Below are 19,601 nucleotides of genomic sequence, written 5' to 3'. Positions count from 1 at the left end.
TATATATTGCAGAGAGAGAGATGTACATGCATACGTGGTGGGCCAGGCTGCCAGCATAGACCTTGTAGCATCTGGGCTAAATAAGCAATATGTTCTCAGTTGTTTCTTGAAAGGTGATTTACTTGGGCTGTTTTTCTTAGAAAAGACTTTTCCCTTCGGCCTGGGAGTTGTTACAATACTGCCGGTGGCTCCTTTTTAATTCCTGGGAAGGAATAGTCCAGAAGGGAAACGAGCCTATCACTTTCAATACTGGAAGTGGCCCCAGAATTGCTCGTTAGAAAATAGAGCTTTAAAAAATATTAATGCACAAGCAGTTTCCATGTGCAGCGATACTATTACAGCTGAGACTGAAACGAAGTGTCTTGGCATAAAGCAGCTGGGATCCTGTATTATTATTTTTTGAAGTCAAGGAGCGCAACTCCTTGCTGCGTGGAGCAATCGAGATGCACCTTCTCCTGGGAGGTGAGGAGAGGAGGATGCTTGGGAAAGGAGAGTCACTGGAAATTAATGGCAAGAAAACTGACGAGGCTGGAGGTTGCCGAAATCATCAGGAACACGTGGGCTAAGAGACTCCAGCTGTTATTTATCACCCCTCTTTGCCACCAAGACCTTATTAAAATACAGAGGGGAGCACAATCAAGCTGATGGGGTGACACGGATGCGCTTCAGCCATCACCCACATCATGGTGGCACCCCAGGACCTTCCTCCTTCCATCTCCACCTCCCTCCAGCTGCCTTCTCCTTCCCCTTTCCCCTCCCCTCCTCCTTCTTCCCTTTCCCCTTCCTTCCCCAAGTGCTGCCTTCACATCCGCTCAGATGCTGAAGGGTTATTCTCGGCTTTTCCCCAGGCAATGTAATTTTGGAGCCACACAGCTTGTCCCTGAGCAATCCTCCACCCAAAGCTTCCCGAGCCAGTTTGCAAGGCTACAGACTGCTTTCTGGCTGGGTTTTCCTGCAGGGATGGGTTTTCTCTTCCTTGTCTTTGTTGATTGGAAAAACGTGGTTGAAGTTGTCGTGTCTCAACTGTGTCCTTCTGGAAGGATTTACCTACAGTCTTTCCAGCGTAGCACGTTTAGCACATCAATAATTATTTGCTTCTTCTTGCAAGATCAAGGAGACCTATTGCAGCAGCTGCTATGAGCTCCACTGATGGAAAGCAAGCAGCAAAACCCACCTCTGAGGGCTTCCCAGGTCAAAAAGAGCAAATGCTGGAGGACAGCAGCTTGCTTTCAAGACACCAATGTTGCTGAGATGGGCAGGTGACAGCCAGTCCCGAGGGCATGCAGCCTAAGCACCTGCAAAGACAAATTTGGATGGAACCTTTGCTCAACCCCTGCTTGTGGTATTTCCCTCTCCTTCCACACTGAAAATTGACAGCAGGAGGAAAAATACTTTAAAATAAGGATTTTGTGCAGCACAGCCCTCTGCAATGACCCCGGGAGCATCCACACTGGAAGATGCTCCTGCACACATCTCAGCCGAAGAGCCACCTCATGGACCACAGATGGGGCGTCCCTCTCCAGGGACATCAGTCTCTCCCTGGTATGGTTTGCAGCATCCCCCAACAATGGGATTAAGAGCCTCAAAATGGCAAAGCTGGGGTTAATGCAGCCCGGAGGAGCTGGAAAAGGGAGATTAGAAAGGCAGGAAAGGGGGAGGAAGGAAGTCCCCAGGATGGGGAAGGTCCTGGGGAGGGCAGAGGATGCAGCCCCAGCAGTGCTTTGGGGCAGAGCCATCTCCTTGTGCCATAAACTACCCAAGTAGGTTTTTTTGGCTGGATGAGCACAGATGCATTTGGGACAAGCCTGAGCCCTTGCTGCCCTCCCATAGGGTCTCCTACGGGGGCTTGGTGCCAGCACCTCCAGGGGACGGCAGGGATGGGCACATCCAGCAGACCCTGGGCTGCTGGACCTGCCTCAACCACTCTCTCCTATTCCCTACTCCTCCAGCCATTCAGATTATATATTTAGATATTTATTTCTATTTAAAGAGGAGCTGGAAGTGCTCACCTGAAGTCATATTTTAGGCAGAGTTTAAACATTTCCAGGGAGTATTTGACAGAGGTGGGGGAAGACAGGCTGCGAGCAAAGGCCGAGTGCGGCAGAAAGGCCAATAATTCATTAGCAAACCTGTGCTGAGCATGTGGGCACTCATTACAGTGCATAGAAATGGGAATTAAGCACGAGCCCTGAGATCAGTGCCCTGTGCAATTAAAGGAGCCAGCAGGGAACAGCTTCCCAAGAGTGCAGGGGCCGAAAGGGGAGAGGATATCAGCACCAAAATGAAACGCCATCTTTTTAGGTCAGATAGCTCCTGGTACCCTGCTAGAAGCATCTTCCACTTGAGTTTACAAAAGTAAAGCAAAGCTGTGCTGAGACAGCACATGGGCATGTTCATGTTACTAGAAGGACTCTTCCCCCGCACCCTGAAGACACAAATAGTCCCATGGGAAGCTGTAGAAAGAGACCAGATAAAATAACTGTTTTCCTGTTGTGCAGCCCAGAGGCTGATAAATGGCCACAGGATGAGCTGGAGCCTCCCCGTCCTGCCAGCAAAAAAAGCAATGATAAAATGCTGCTGGTCCTCCTTGCTTTTTCTTGGCAAGGTTTTTTCCAGCAGAGATGCACTCCAGGCATCAGAGTAAGGTGGATGATACCTGCGCCTTCCCTTTGCTGTGTGCAGAGCAATAAAAGGAAAATCAGGTAGTTAATGAGGCCTTCTCCTGGTGCTTATAATTAGAATATTGGAAAGCTGCTCCCAAGAAGAATTGATGGGGAAAAGCATGCCAGTGTTCGCAATTAATAATATTGCCATGGGAAAGACTGAAGTGGAAAACTAAAGCCTCAAACCCCCATCAACCATCCTGACACTGCCGATGGAGGCATGTTTGCTGTTCTCCTGCAAATAAAACACTGATTTAAGAGAAAGCGAGTGTGTGATGAGCCATAGGCAAACCCAACACTTTGGCTCAGATCTGAGCAAGCCCCAAAGTGCTTGGATTAAATAAGCTTGCTAGTAACAAAAAACCCCAAAGGGTGTCAGTCTACAGGCTCCTCACTTTCTTTGTGTTATTTAAATCAGGATTTACCCTATTTTATTCCTATAGATGTCCAGGGCTGTGACACTTGCAAAATCCTGCATGCGGAGGTTGATGCATGTGCAAAATCCTGCAGGTGCATCGGGCACGGGTGGATGGGGAAATTCAGGAGGATACTGGGTCCAAGTGCATCTTATCTCCTTTTATTTAGAGGAAAGGTTGGGGCTTTCAGACTAATGCAGATAACACAGCACAGCCCTGAGATAGGGGGGCAGAGTCTACCTGCTGATAAAGGAATGGTGCTGGCCATTTTCTGTAAGCTGAGCACCGCAACGGCTGCTCGTGGAGCAATAGGATATGATGGAGAAATGTACCTGGGCTGGGCAGGATGATGGTCCCTGTCCCATTGCAGGACCTTGGCCGTAAACCCTGAATTACCCAAACACGCCAGCATTTGCTCGCTGCAGTGTGTTCTCCTCCCATCTCCTTTCGGGGTCCGGCCAGACCTCTGCGTACCGCTGCACCCCAGCCCCGCAGCGACACCTCCAAGTCTCTGGCATCACCTTAAGCCTTGCCAAAAGGTTCATCCTAGAAATCCCTGCAGCATTTTCACTGCAGGAGGGCAGTGGCAGGATTCAGCAGCCTCCTGTGTTCCTGAAGAGCAATTGCTCTCTATTTATGCCTCCGGAAAATGTATTTTTTAATGGGGGGTTCATTAAAGCCTGAAGAGAGCCAACCTAACAGGCATGTGGAAGCAACTAAAATTAAAATACCTAAAATTAGCCTCCCCAGCAGTGAATCCTCCCTCTGATCTAGATGCCAAGGCGCACATGACCCAGGCGTGCCTTTCTCATTTTCCCTTCCCGATGCCATCCAATTCCTGAGCTGCCAGGCATGCCCACAGGAGCCAATGTCCCTACCCACAACCCCAGAAAAGATAGCATCCCTCCACCAGGTTTGCTGGGGTCCCTCCCTCAGTTCAAAAATCAGCCTCCAAGTTTACATTTTGGGACTGTCCCGTCTGAGAGATGGCTAAAAAATATGATGTTCCCCTGTTGCCGTGGGAACCATTTGAGATAGGGACTCCGAGGCATTGCTCTGCCCTGGGGGGGCAATACTTATTCCCCCAAATACCGGTCGTTGATGACACCTGGCTGCATTTATTTTCGAGGCGTCTCAGTTCCTTCCCAGCCCCCTTGCCATCCAAAAAAGTCCCTTTCGGGTGAGGTGCTCAGGCATGCGCTTTCCTGATGGTTAAATCTTATTAGTGCATGAGATTAATTGAAATCACAGCACTGCTGGGCTGGTGTGATGCCCTTGGTGCTGCTTTCCTCTCCGATGAATTGTGCATGGAAAGGTTTATCGCGTTTTGCGTCTCTGGGCAGCACCCATCACTGACAGCAGGTGGGTGCTGCGGGAGGGATGCACGTCTGCTGGACCCGAGCCCGGACAAGCCCTGAGGCTTGCGGAGGCGTTTGACCCCCGGGGAGGTCCCTGCCCCACATGCACAGGCCAAAGCCCCTGGAAAGATATATAAAACCATCACTGCTTTGCAGCCTGCTTCTTCTCAGAGGCAGGAGCGTTCGCCGTTGCCCTCATTCTCATAAAAAGGAGATGCCAAATTCCCTGCGGTGCTAAAGCACCCCAAATAAGAAATTAAGGTGTTTTCAAAGACAGTGTTGAAAGAGCAACACAAGCCTCACAGGGATTTTTGGAAGTCAGTTATTGATGTTGAAATCACCACCGGCCTGCAACAGCCGCTGCTCCACCCTAGCATCCCCTCTGCCCCCGTGCCCCCTCCCAGCTCTGCGGCCAGTGCCAGTCTGGGCACAGGATTCAGGGAATGCAGAATGGGACACTGCATCCAGGATCCAGGCATCTTCATATTCATTGGCAGAAGATGAAACCACTCTGGGGAGTGTTTCCATGTGGAAATGTGCTGCACATGTAATTTTTCTTTCTTTTCTTTTCTTTTCTTTTCTTTTCTTTTCTTTTCTTTTCTTTTCTTTTCTTTTCTTTTCTTTTCTTTTCTTTTCTTTTCTTTTCTTTTCTTTTCTTTTCTTTTCTTTTCTTTTCTTTTCTTTTCTTTTCTTTCTTTTCTTTCTTTTTTTTCTTTTCTTTTCTTTTTTCTTTTCTTTTCTCTTTTCTTTTCTTTTCTTTTCTTTTCTTTTCTTTTCTTTTCTTTTCTTTTCTTTTCTTTTCTTTTCTTTTCTTTTCTTTTCTTTTCTTTTCTTTTCTTTTCTTTTCTTTTCTTTTCTTTTCTTTTCCCCTTTCCTTTCCTTTCCTTTCCTTTCCTTTCCTTTCCTTTCCTTTCCTTTCCTTTCCTCTTTTTTCTTCTCTTTTCTTCTTTTCTTCTCTTTTTTCTTTTTTCTTCTTTCCTATTTTCTTTCTTCTTCTTTCCCTCCCTCCCTCCCTCCCTTCCTTCCCTCCTCCCTCCCTCCTTTCCTTCCTTCCTTCCTTCCTTCCTTCCTTCCTTCCTTCCTTCCTTCCTTCCTTCCTTCCTCTTTCTGTCCTCTCATGATGCTTTTCTCCACCCAGGTTCCATGTCTGTGCATTCCAGGGGCAGGCAGCCCTTTCCATTTGGGGAGGAGCACTGCAGGCAGTATGAAGGACATGCTGTCACGGCAGCAGCAGGGCACAATATCTTTTCTTGATTAAAGAGAGGTTTTCCTACCTGTGGGCATTGTCCTGAGCCCTTCCCTGCCCTCCCCAGTACTGAAGTTTGTGGTGGTGGGAGGTGTCAAGCTGGCAGCTCAGTGGAAATATTTCCCCTAGTGTTTTGTAAATATTATGGTCAATGGGAAAAATAAACCCTCCCATGATGATTTTGTTTGTAAATTCGATAGCCTAGGGAGGAAACCCATGCAGAATTAGGAGGACATGGTTAATACTGCCTGGCCAGGCTTGCGGGCACAGATCAGAGGGTGAGGGATGGTTATAACAGGCCATGATTTCTATTTAATTGCTAATTCAGGCTGTGCCACGCTACAGCAGTGTTGGCTCTCCTCGCCGTGGGTCTGGGGCTGAGCAACTGTCCTGGACCCCGCAGAATGACCTGCTCATGAGACACATTTCTCATGAGATAATCCCTTCGGTTTTTAAAGTGAATTATCATTAGAAACACACAGAAATGCTCAACCAGATATGCCGGGGGGGGCGGGGGGGAAAGCAAGCAAAAGCAGTTCAGTCCATATACTGCTAAGGAACTTGCAGTTTAAGTGATCGGCACCTGAAAAATCAAGTTTTCTGCATTTCTACAGTGATGGAAGAGCTCCCTTTTCCTTCTCGTGCTGGGTTTGTAGATCTCGTAGAACTTTTTTCACTGCCAAGGGCACCTCCATCACCTATCTGCTCCAGGTACAGATGCGGGTGAGCAGGAAACCCCTCTGGCGTGTGAAGTGTTTGTCCAGAGGGAGAGAATTACCTATTCCAGAAATAAAACTGGGGAGATTTAGTAGGGTATGGCAGGAATGGCCGGGGCTTGCAGCCCCCTCAGACCCTATAGGGTCTAACCCTAACCCTAACCCTAGCCCCTAACCCTAACCCTGACCCTAACCCTAACCCTAAGACCTAAGTCCCGGCCTTAGCCCCAGGACATATTACACTGGTGCCTTAAACCTACACATAGGTACCTCAGGCTCTGCATATAAACCCCTCAAACCCCGTGTATAGGCCCTTTCAGGCCCTGTTTATATAGGTTGCTCAGACCCTATATATACACGCCCCTGAGACCCCTTTCAGGACTTATATATAAGCCCCTGAGACCTTATATACAAGGCCCTCAGACCCTATATACAGGCCCTTCAGGCCCTATAGATATGCTTGTCATACTCTATACACAAGCCTTTCAGGACCTATATATAGGGGCCCCAAGAGCCTATATACAGACCTTTCAGAACTTATATATAAGCTCCTGAGACCCCATACACAGATCTTTCAGGCCTTATATACAAGCCTCTCAGACCCTATATACAGGACCTATAGAAATGCTCCTTATATAGTATATACATGCATTTCAGGACCTATGCATGTAGGTCCCTGAGACCCCACACACAGGACTTTCAGGACCTGTATATAAGACCCTGAGAGCCTACACAGGGGCCTTCCAGGACAGGTATAGACGCCTCTCAGACCCCCCAAACCGGCCCCTCGGACCCTACACGGCTCCCGGGCGCCACAGACGCCCCGCCCCTCCGCCCCCAGACCCCGCCCCTCCCGCGCAAGGCACCGCCCCTTCCGCACAAACCACGCCCCGCCTCCCCAGGCACCGCCCTGCCCCCCTCCGCCTTCCGGCGTGCCACCGCCCCCGGAAGCGCCGCTGTGGGGGGCGGGGCCTGCGTGCGCTCCGGAGGGGCGGTGGGGCTGGCGGCGGGCTGAGGTGAGTGGGGCCGGGCCGGGACTCCTGCCCGCTCCCCCGCAGCCGTCGGCAGAGCCCCGCTGGGCGTGGTGCCTCTGCTCGGGATGGCCCTTCCCTTCCCCGCGCCCCGGCGGGAGTGGGCTGTGGGCGCGTAGGCGGGTGCTCACTGTGAAACGGGCTGAGGCGGGGGCCGGGCCCAGGGGCAGAGGGAGAGCTGCTGTCCGGGGAACCCGGGCTTTCCGGGTCACAGGGGGCTCGGGGTGCCGTGTTATGGCTCCTCCGTCCCCCGAGCCCCTGCAGTAATACTATAATTTCTTCTCTGTGAAATAAACCTTAGGGTCTGTGTCTCCATTATAGCGTTCAGCTTCTCCTGCTGGGAAAGCTGCAGGAGAAGGAAGGATCCCCTTCGGCGTGCCTGGGCCAAGGGGGGCCTGCAAGGAGTGTTTTGGGGAGCTGTCATGCAGTGCGAGGTGTTGAGTCCCCTGCTCCCTGGTTTTGGTTTATTTTTCTTGTTGCTGTAGGGGATTGCTCACGGCGTTGCCAGGGTTGTGTGAATTATTGCTGTGTGTTATTGCTAACGTCAAAGCAATTTTTCTTCATAGCCGTTTGTTAAACAGCTTTAACTTCACTAAATAGCCAGACTGTATTTGATGTGCAGTTTGTCTTTGGAAAAACCTTTAGGGTGAATTTGGGTTAGTAAAATACTGAGAGTATAGAAAGGCCTGATCTTTAACATTGCATGATTTATGTATACCCTGTTTGCCTTTAGTTTAATGAGCTGCTTGGGAAAGGCGGTAAATCTGAGTCTGTTTAGTGGGGTCTGCTGACCAGGGGTGGGGAAGTCAAACAGGGCAGGATTTTTTGAGGCTTTCTCTTCTAGAAACTTGAGTGCCAGCTTGGACTTGACTTAAAGTAAAGGCCTAGCTGGCTTTTTTTTTTTTTAATCAGCTGCGTGACCATTTTTTCCTTTCTGGATTTATTTGGCGGGCAGTCTGAGATGCAAGTACTGAGGTTGATATGTGTGAGCACTACTTCGCAGAACATGACTGCCAGAAGGGAGACTGTGTGCAGCATGTTGCTGGCAGCAAAGAATTATAATCTTTATTATGTTTTTTTTCTTGTTTTTAGAACATAGCCCTGCAATTGCCGAGAAATAATTCCCAGCATTCTTTGTGACGGCCTGACCTGCGAGCTGGGAGCAAATACGCTTGTGCTACAGGTAAGGATGGTATTGCTGCTTGCTGGGGTGTGCAACTGACAGCATGATGTCCCCCTGCTCTCAGATACTTTTAACTCTCCTGAACTAATCATCTGGCTGATATTTACCCTTAAATCTGCCCTGTTTGGAATTATTCTTGTTCTGAAGTGTTTACCCAGGATTTTTCCTAAAGCTGTAGGAAAATAGGTTGCCTTTTTGTAGTGTGAGAAGTTGTGCTGACTTTTCTGTTGGAAGGCTTCAGTAGTGCTGTGTGATTTGGAAGGAGGAGCAAAGAGGGCATGGGAGCAAGCTGTGGAAGAAGGCTGCTGCCTGGAGCTTCCTGTCAACCTAACCTCAGTTGTGCCACTTTCATAAAATATCACACTCCCCCCTGAAAACCCAGTGCAACTCACTATTTCTATGCACTCAGTAAAAATGTATTTGAATATGGGGAGGTATCTTAAAAACAAACAAACAACCAAAACTAACTAAAGACGCTTAAACTATGCATGCTTGTCCATCAGGAGTAACAAAGCATTTCTTGGCCAATCCAAGGGTGCAAGGGAAATGTGTTCTAGCGTCATCACTGCCCACTTCTCTGGGACTCTAGAGGGGGGGTCAAGGTGGGCAGCAGTTTCAGGCAGCAGCTTCTTTAGCCAATATAGCTGCTGCCAGAAGAGGGCATGAAGGGTCCCGTGGCTTATAACCACCTTCTCAAATTTTCTAGTATTCAGTGGTACGTTAGAAAGAGTATAATGTGTGTATTCAGCAGTTTGTCTTAAGCTCATGTAAGCCCTGTTCTTTGTTTACTCGTGGAAACAGCTTGTTCTCCAAATGGCCCATTTTCTGCAGAAACTTTTGTGATATTAATTATGCTTCCTGAACGAAAGAAGTTGAAATTTCATGCTCTGGAGGAAAAAGAATGGTGTGCCTTGCTTACATCATTAATGTCTGCCTACTGGGGGCTCTCTGGAGCTCCCTGTGCCTTATTGGTCATTGTGTAACTTCTCTGTATAGGTTCCTGTTGTGCCTCTCAGGCTGAGAAGTCAGGTTCCCGGGTAAGCTTGCAGTAGTGTTTTCAGAGGAGATTGTACCATTGTCCTCGGGCAGTTTAACAGGACAAACTGCAAGACTTGCAAATCCTTTGAAGTCTCAGGAGGACTTTGAAGCAGGAGCCCATAAGCATTACATTTTTCAGGTGATATTTGAGGGAGCCATCAGCTATCTTCAGATCTAGAATGTGGATACAACTGTTTTTGCATTTCTTGAGCAAAATAAGTTCTGTAGTAATCATGTTAGGTTTCTTATAAAAACGCATTGCTGCATGCTATTCCATTTGCTGTGGTAACGCTTTTTGAAATGGACTGAGCTGGGATATAGAAATAGTTGTTTAATTCTTCCTAAGTTTCCAGTGGCCTTGCTGGTGCACAGTATTTTAACACAGTGCAAGGCAGTAGGGCTGAGGATGCTTGTGAACAATAGTAAAAAATGTATTTGTTAATTTTCCAGATGCTGTGCCTTCCTGCTGGGACATTGCCAGGGTGTTAGTGAAAACTTATTTTGGTGTAGATGTGACTTTGAGTGTGATGATGCTGTTTGAGATAATTCAGTAGGAAACAGTTACTCAGGGTTGTTGAGTATTGTAGCCAGCGTTGTATGCCTTTGAGAAGAATATTTTGACTTTTTTTAAAGCAGATGATTTTGAGAAAGGTGTGTTGCAAATGGTATGGCTATCTCTTAATCAGGAGGATGGCTATATATCTCTTTAGGGTGATGTGTTTGACACTTTTAGTAAGAAATGCAAGGACTCCGTAAAGTCTGAGTCAAAATGCACTTTGTCTGCCTAAGCACATACCATCCGAAAGTCTTTGGCAGGGTTGTCCCTTAGTGAAAGTTTTAAGATACTGTAAAACAGGAAAAATAGACAGCTTGACTGTTCAGATCACACATTGTTCTACTGCAGCTTCTGTAGCATTATCTGAAAAGTCCTTGGCTAGTAAATTCTGGGTTATCTTTGCCTGCTACCTTCTCTGTGAGTGCAGTGACTATTTTTTTCCCCAAAGAAACCTGCCATGGAGTTTCTTTTCATGCATTCTGAATTTAACCTCTGTCAAGAGCAGCTTTTAATTGCAGTCCCACCATCTCTTGGAGCTGGCAGTACTGCCACGTGAAGAGATCCTCTTGTCTGGGGTGGCACTACTGTGGTTGTGGGGCAGGAGAAGGTTAAGTGGATCAAAGTGCTGATCCTTGTAACTGGGAATTTTGAGTAGCCAGGTGTGTGGAAATACACAGCCGGGGGCAGGCCAGCTACTCGTGCTGGTTTATAATAGCTGTGAAGGTGTGGCCTTAAATGCTTTGCATAAACAGCCTTTGATTCATTACAGGGTTTCTTTTCTGTCCCTGCAGCCTGTGACAGCTTGTCACTCTTCCTCTACCCACCACAAAACAAATCAGTGGTGTAAAGTAATGGTTTTCAGATTTGTTTTTTTTAAATAGAAAATAGTTGGCTTCTCTCGTGCGGAGGTTTCTTTTAAGTCTCCAGGGTCCCTGAATCTCAGTCTTGGGTTTTTCTGTTACTGTTAGAGTTTATAGTTCTTTGAAGTGAAACCCAAGATCCTCATGCAGACAGCAAGGAAGAAGATCATGGTTTGAGATGAGCAATGCTGCAGCTGACCTGTGCTTGAAACGAGACCTGTGAATCCGTGTAGCTTCATAATTTGTAGTGTGTCAATCTGTGATGCAGACAGAGCCAACATGGCAACATTGAAATCAGACCCAGTATCTGTATAGACTAGTTATGTTATGTACCACCACTTTAACATCTGTGTTTTCATTAGTTTGATGCAAACTTTCCATCTCTGCCGTTTTTGCTTCAAGAGCTAGAAGAGTAGTTGTATTTTTTTTTTTACTGAAATCTTAGCTATGATACAAACACAAGGAATATCTGCAAGAATTGACGCCTGCCTTATGCCAGTTGGTGTTAAAGAATACAGGAGGATTGTCACAGTCTTGGATGCTCTGTGTGCAGCTGCCCAGTGCACGCACCAGGTATGTGCTTGCTGTATATTGGAGTTGGCAGGGAGTTTGTCCCCGCCTCTGTTAATTGAAACCCTAACAGCACTGATATGCAGAGGTGTTTCTTTACACCTCTTCTTACAGTCTGTAACTATGGGTTGCTATTTCCATTAATATAATCCCTTTTTTTTTTTTTCTGTTGGCTTACGTTTTGGTGGACTGTGAAGTAAAACTCCTTCATCTGCTGATGGATATTTTGCTTTTTGGTTTTGTGGCTGCAGGGAGGGAGGTGATGGGTGGTAGTGGTCAGGCACCGTGACTCATCTGGTCCTCTGCTTGGTGGGGCATTTGCTCCAGATCAGCATGCAAGCACAGGCATGCTATCTGCCTGGTCACCTTGGATGGAGCCAAGTATTTGTTGTTGGTTTGTACATGCTGAAAGTGAGCTCCTCAGGTCGTGTTCTAAAACCACAAGGCACTAGCCAGGCTTATCTGTATCCTTTTTTCCCTCTGAAGTTCAAGCTAATCCAATGATGTGTTGCTGGAAAAGCAACCGCAGCAGCTGAGACTTGCTTTTTCCTTTTTTGGGGGGAAACAGCGCTCTTCTCTTGAATTCCCATGAAATTGCCATCTGGTAGATGAAATGCAGATGCTGTAACTTTTTTGTTTGTTTCAGTAAGATTTTTATTTAAAATTTCTTTGGATATGTGCCATCAAAGTGTAGCTCTTTAGGCAGGAGAGGCATTTTCTAAAGAAGCCAAGTGGCTGTGGCTGGGGTAGGTGATGTTTCTGTTTAAAAGACAGAATGGGAAAGGAAGAAATTACTGTTCAAAGATATTCAAATTCAAGTTCTTGGTGGGTTCACAAATCTTTTTCCTCCTAGTCGGAGAGGAAAAGTGGTATGGACTTGGCCATGTCAAATTCTGAAATGATGCTCTGCTGCCTACCTCCAAAAAAGAAACCTGTCTTTTTCTGGAGCTGGACATGTATCTGCAGATAACTCAAGCCTGTTGAATTGTCACCTTCACAGCCTAGTGAGGCTTTTGGTTTCTCTGCAGAATACTTAGGTTTTTTTCTCCCAGCATTGTTTTCTTGTAAAACTCATGTTTATTCATTAAGAATTAACACCAGTTTTCTTGGAGCCAAGTAAGCCATAAGCACTTTGTAAATCTACTTTAACTGCTCTACGATTTTTTTGTTTGTTATTGCAAGGTACACGCAGGTAGGTGGCTGTTGGCTGGAGAAAGGGTGGGAGCTTCAAGGAGGGTCTTTGCATTTGTGGTGTGAAAGTTAGGAATTGTCAGGAAAATCACATCCCATCTACACAGATTGTGCAAGGCAAGTTAACTCACTCAGGTCATTAAGCAGCCATATTCCTGCTGACCATAACTTTCTACAGAAAAAGGCCGGAGTGTTATGTTTTCTACCCCTCTGCCAACAGTTCTCTGACACACCTTTGCTCTTCAAATCAGTGTCATTTTATTCCTCCTGCAAAAATGCCTCCACTCTGGTGCGCCTGCTCTTGTGGCTGGTTTGCAAAGACAGCCTGATTATTTGGGAATAGCGATTGGAAAAAGAAAATTTCACATTGGACTGATTAAGGTAGAGGTAGCTCATGAAACAGGGTCATTATCCTTCATAAAGGGTGAGGTAAGTTTTTTGTTTGGTTTTTGTTTTTACAGCTTCACTAGTTACCAACTGGCTTCTATGGAGATGCTTCTAGGGAGTTTGTCAGTGCTGGGGTTTACTAAAATATTTTAGAGCTAGAAAAGCCCAAGGAATAGGCTGCATTTGGGGGGGAGGGGAAAGGCAAAGTTTAACCAGGAAAAAGCAGCATTTAACATCACAAGTCCTCTAGCAACTCAGCTAGCAGGTTAGATTTGGGGTTGCTGTTGAGCTTGCCAAGCGATGCTGCTTCTGCCATTTTAGTTGGCACCAAAGTCTTCATCCTAAATAGACGTTAAATGTTTGAAGGTGTGGGGGCAAAGATCTTTCCCTAGTGAGTAAACATTCCTGTCTCCCTTTCAAGTTCCCAAGGGACCAAGACCGAGCTAGCTACTGACCTATACCCTTATAAGTAATCCAGTTGCAATTACTAATAATGCTTTATTAAAGCTAAATCGAAAGTCTTGTGTGTGTCTTCACGACACATTGTATTCTCTACTTAGCACTGAAGATCAGTAAAATTATTTTCAGTCTTGTAGGTTTTAATCTAGGCTCTGTGCGGCAGTGTTTGGGGTTTGTGACTCTTCTCTGGCCAGTTTGCTTGAGCCTAAGGCAAAGCTCCTGTGGCAGCAGGCTTGGTAGAAATCAGCATGGGTGACTTGTACAGCCCAAGGAGAGATGGTTATTTCTTCTCTACAGTACTTGCTATCTCAGGATGATCTGCAGTTCCTAGCAGACTATTTGTTTGCAAGCAGTAAGAGCCCAGGTGTGGGTATGTGGAGCTTAAAAATAGGGGAGGGATTAGAGCAACTGATAGTAACAGAGAAACCTACATTTTCCTTAATTTAAATAGAGCTAATAATAAGGATGTATGCATTAAATTGAGGAGGAGAACATGTGTGTGTAAAAGTGGTAGTTTAACAAGCTGGATTCCAACTAGCCATGGTTTTTCTGTTTTAATTTCACTTTGTGTCTTATGATGCTAAATTATAAATTTGGCAGAATAAGGCAACTCATGAGGTGAGGATGGCATAAATAATGGAGTCTTAATGGATATCATCTCAGTAAGTCATTATACTAAATAAGCTGCGTTAATGGCGAGGTGGTTTCAGAACACCAAAACGTGTTGGTAGTGCAATATTAGACTGAATTTTTAAACACGTTACGAAATGCAATAGTATGGCTTTAATAGCAGCTGCATTCAGAGCAGAACAAAGTTTAATACTAAATCCTGACTATTTGAGAGATGGCACTGATCCTCCCCAAGGGGAGGACGAGTGATCGTTGGGTGTAGAGAGCTGCAGAGTTGGAAGTGTGCAGTTTCAGGGCTGAGGATTTTGGGAAGAGGTGAACCCTTACTGCATTGGCAGTTAAAAAGAAATTGCCAGGCTATGGCTTAGGTTTCTGCTAAAGACCTGGCAGCGTGTTATAGATTGATGCTTCATAGGCTCTCCATCAATTTGAATCGTGCTGCGAAACAAATGTGGTTCCCCTCTCTAGCGAAATTCATGTGATCAAATATTTCCTCAATCTCATACCTGAGAAGAAATTACTTTTGCTGCTAGATTTCATTTTCATTCTTGAAACTGATTTATGCGTCTTAGTAAGCTAATAACTTCAGTAATGTGAGTAATCCTTTATCTGAAAATTGCACTGGGTAAGGTGAAAATTTGGAGTTACAGGGGGGGAAAAGAGCAGGAGTGGTTTGGTCTCTCTTAGGGATTGGGAAAGGAGTGGATCCAGATGCCTCTGTAGCTGGAATCCACCTCCGGGCACTCTTTGTATGAATTACCCTTGTAGAAATCTCTCTTGCTAGTACCAGTTTGTAAATGGAATGTATGGACAACTGGGAGGAGGAGAAGTCAAAATTAATAACTTAATTTTGGTGGAGGCAGGTTTGACGCTAAGAGTCCCCCGTCCCCCCCGGTTTATGTATCTCAGGTTATTTTAAGTAGCTCTATATTAGTGTTGACAGTGAAACTTCTCTCACGATTGCTTTGCCCTTTCCCTTGTGTCTTGACTCTTCCTTCCTGTTGATTTATTTGTTGTACTTTTTTCCCCATTGCAATTTTTCCTTCCCCTCTTCCCAATAATCCTCTTGAGAAGACAGAGGCAGGAGAGCTGGGAGCCGAGACCCACGTTCTGCTGCTGCTAGCTCTCTGATTCAGGGCACCCCATGCCTTCTGGAGCCGATGTCACTGGCTTTGGTGAGCAGGGATGAGGTATAACTGACAGTCAGGGGCTGAGATGGAGATAGGTGAGGAATTTTCCTACAGCGGCTGCTGGGTCAGGATGTCTTGGTGTGCTCTGGCAATATCAAACTTTGCTTTTTAATAAACATATGGCTCCAGAAAGCTCTTTCCGTTCTTAGTGACTACATCTCAGCCAGTCCCTGCAGAAGTCTTTATGCCCTAAGCAATGCCTTGTAAATGCAGATCTTTTCTTGAGAACATCTTAGTACGTAACAATATTTTTCATTTAAATTTAAAATTTACATTCTGTGCTAACGCGCAAGCTTACTGTGTCCTAGTAATTATTTTACTGCCTTCTTATTTGAGCAATTTTTAATCAGAGAAGGCTTCACAAGTACTTTTTATTTAAAGTGCCTGTGAACCCTTCTCTGATTAAAAATAAAACACCTATCAGCTTATTCAGTTACTGTTTTCCCTCTCATGTGCTTGTGCCACTGAGGCCAGCTTTGACATCAAAAAGCTGCTTTAAGCGTGTTTCATCCTAAAAACTGAGGCTGTTCTGGATTGCCAAACAGGACTACAAAAAGTTCAGTGCTGGGGGTACCCAAGTGTGAAGAAGTCCCTTTTGCCTGGGCTGGGCTACTTAGTGCTTTCAGTCTTGAAACCATCATCTAATTAGGGTGCTGGAAAAAAAGGAGCAAGTCTTTTTGTTCTTTTTCTTTCGGTATCTGAAAAAGGATGCAAGAGAGATGGGATCTGCCAGTTCACTGAAAAATCCAGGGCTGGTCTGTCAATGCTCTGGATGTGGTGGTGGGAGAAGCAGAGAGCCTGTCTGAATTTCCTTGCAAAACAGGTTAGTGGACAGAGGATCATTGTTTGGGGAAATAAAACATCCACATCAAGCCAGAATGTATGTAACTTGAAATAATTTTCAATTTCTTCTTTTAAAACAATCTGGATGTCCTCAGTTTGATGCCCATTGTGTCTTGGATTGGAAGTGGTACTTTCCTAATGGATTTGTGGGTTTCCTGGATGTCAAAGACGGTAACACTTTTAATGTTAAATTACAAACATATGAGGCTTTATGCTGTTCCCACTTGCTGGTGGCATGTACCTGTAGAGCAGGGCCCTGAGTGCTTACCTGATGGCAGTGAGAGCGGTTGCAGCAGCTGAGGCAGAAACACAGCTCAAACCACAGAGCTGGAGCACAAAAACGTGGTGCCGAGATGGACAGAGAGAACCAGGTACCAGGATGGGTTGTCAGATCTCTTTTGGTGAGGGGATTGGGGTGAGGTGGATGCTTCTGTTGGGTTATGTTGGGTTTTTTGAATGTTTGGGCCTCAAGGAATGGGTTTTGGTGTAGCAGACAGTAAACAAAACTTTGGTTTTAAATCTTCAAGTCTGTCAGTTGACTCTTCTGCTTAAAAAAAATAATACCTGTGTCTTGTGGCACAAATAAAAGCAGATATGTCATTCTTTTCTGGGAAAAAAAAAAAGTATTTCTCTTGTCCAAGGATATTAATACAACCTCTGAAAGTAACTGTAGAGCTGTTCCGAGCAAGAACTTAAGACTGGCTTATCTCTTAGAAACAAAAGTACTATCTACAGATTCCTTGTAGCAGTCTTGCTAGAACATCATAACTTTTTGCGTTTGATCCTTATTTTCAGTATTTTGGAGTTGAGTTTTTTTTTCTCTGAGCTACTTTGTTGTATCTTGTAAAAAAAATATATATATATAGTGTTAAATCATGCAAGAATTGAGGTTGTTTCTTATTGTAACCTGTAATCACATCAGTTCTTGGGAGTTTTATACTTTATCTCAGTTTTATTCCTTATTCTACCGCAGATTGTGGTGTTAAGCTTTTCATTGCTACAGTCAGGGCAAGATGCTTATTTTTAATCTTTTAAAAACTGAGCACCAGCTTTCTTGAGCGATCTTGACTTAAGTGCCTGGAGCTTTTAACAAAACATACCAAATAGCATGGTATGGTGCATCTCTGCATATGGTGCTTTTGATTAAAAAAAAAATTAATAAATTATGAGAGATTGTAAAATTGCAGATGGAAAGCATACAAAATCTAGCTTCCAAAGTGTTTTTTTTTGTTCTGAGGTAAGGATACTCTTTATTTTAGGCTTATTATGGGAACTGCCAGCTTTCAACTCTCTTGGGCAATTGCTACTAAGTGAGGACTGTCTGGGTGAACGTCCCAGAACCATCAAGAATGGAGATTACTTGGACAAAGCAGATAATTTAGTGTTTCTTAGGGCTCAGACAGCGAAAACATTTATGCAGTACTAAAGCCAACAATCTGAAATGTTGTAAAAATCTCTTCAAGCTCAGAAGTAAGCACTGTGGGGCTTGATTTTCATTTTGACTGATTAAATGATACTGGCAACACTTCCCTTACCCATCACATCTTATGCATATAAAGCTGTAATTAGGACGGGGAACCCAAGTAAGGGCAACATTAGCTTCTTGGTGAAAATAACACTTGCAGATTTTTCTCTGCATATGTAACAGAAATTCATCCCTGGAGATGAAATGGGAACATGATGTTTGTGTAGGATGGAAATAATTTTAAATTTGAAATAAGAGCTGTTTTTCATAACAAAATCTTCTATTGTTCAGAGATGGAGAAGATTGGAGAATAGGCACTGTTGGCTGGCTGTATTCCATTAAAACTTTAAGCCTATTTATTTTTAAAGGAATAAACAAAATGGTAATGCTGACTGCAGACTTGGTTTTTAATACGTGCACCGATGGATATAAGATGGATGCTATTCAGCTGCACTAGCTGTGAGGAGCAGAATTTGTGGGTTTTTCCCATAAACTGGGGTGGTGAGGGATAGACACCCCGTGGCTTTGCCCTACCCATCAAGAGCAGTATTGCCACCTCTGTCCCAGCCTGCCGTCGCTTGCTGGTGTTCCATCCCATCTCGCTTGCCCCAGGACCATGCAAAAGCCTTGGATCTGATACGAAAAATCACCGATAAGGGATTTGCTAATGGCTTTTCATTATCTATGCTTTTCTTCTCCTTGCCACGTATTTCTTGATTGTACTGTGAAGTCTTCAGATGCATCTCCACCACCTCTTGCCTTAAAAGATACTGAACTCTGGCACTCAAAATTATCTGCTGAATATTTTACGTGCGTCTTCCCTCCTCCTTCCTCTCTTCCCCTCCCTAAGTTCACGTCACCAGTTTGTGTTACAAAATCCTGAGCGGCGTGTTGCTTTAATCGGTGGAAAAGGGCAGTAATACATTTAACTCTTTATAGCTGAAGTGTGATAACGCACCACACATGTAAGATGTGTTTGTGGAAAATGGTCCCAAGATTCTCATTGTTGGAAGTTAACGGTTTAGCAAAACAGCGTGGTGGCATCTTGTGTTGTAAAAGCAAACACAAAGCACTAGAAGTGACTTTTTTATTCTGTGGTTATTCACTGGCTGGGAATATTTGAATAGAACAGCAAAAATGGTGAACAAAAGGAAAAAATCAGGCCACTGCTCCCTGTTCTCGACTTCCAATGTTTTTGCTGGCCTTGGGAGTTCTCTCTTACCATTCTGCTTCTAATTTCTTTTTTTTGTTTGTTTTTAAGGCTCACCCCATGATTGGAAAACTGAATTTGTATCCATTAAAAATAAAACCTTTTTTCCATGAAAAGGTACAGCACCTTTTCTTTTCAAAGGGAATGTTTACCCTTCACCTTCAATCTGGTGAGCTAGCAAAAATTGCTCTGTCTCCTGTAGCTGGTGTGTGTGATGAGGTGACATTTTTGCAGTTCAGATTTCTCCATTGTGATAATGTTTAGATTTGTAGCTCTGGTTTCCCAGTTGTCTCTGTACCATTGTCTGTGTAACAGTGTATGGATTGTATTTTACGAGTTTTGACACTCTGAAACTTGCCTTATACTTGAATATAAATTGAAGTTGAATATAAATGTTTTTGCTCCAGGCTACCTAAAAAAGTGATTTGGCTACCTAAAAAAGTGATTTAAGAACAGTAGGGTTTTCTTAAGGAAATTTAAAATGACGGGGTTGGGTTTTTGTTTGGTTGGTTTGCTTGTATTTAGTGTAATGTGCCTTTTAAAATCTAGCTGTGTCTTTCCCTCTGGCCAAATGGCTCTTACTTGCTGT

The 19,601-nt window shown here is 44.8% G+C and overlaps 1 protein-coding gene across 1 annotated transcript in view; it reads left to right on the top strand.

Annotated features, from left to right (window-relative positions):
• Positions 1-8,501: 8,501 nt before the first annotated feature.
• The window catches only part of MICU1 (mitochondrial calcium uptake 1), a 110,201-nt gene continuing 99,101 nt past the window's right edge, over positions 8,502-19,601 (top strand). The window contains exon 1 of the mRNA XM_075505406.1: positions 8,502-8,613. The gene's annotated coding sequence lies outside the window, so the exon portion shown is untranslated. The remainder of the gene's footprint in view (positions 8,614-19,601) is intronic.

The sequence above is a fragment of the Mycteria americana genome, chromosome 6 (assembly GCF_035582795.1).
Source record: "Mycteria americana isolate JAX WOST 10 ecotype Jacksonville Zoo and Gardens chromosome 6, USCA_MyAme_1.0, whole genome shotgun sequence".
NCBI classification, from domain to species: Eukaryota; Metazoa; Chordata; class Aves; order Ciconiiformes; family Ciconiidae; genus Mycteria; species Mycteria americana.
Note: the sequence above shows the minus strand (reverse complement) of the source record. Positions and strands in the feature narration are given on the sequence as shown.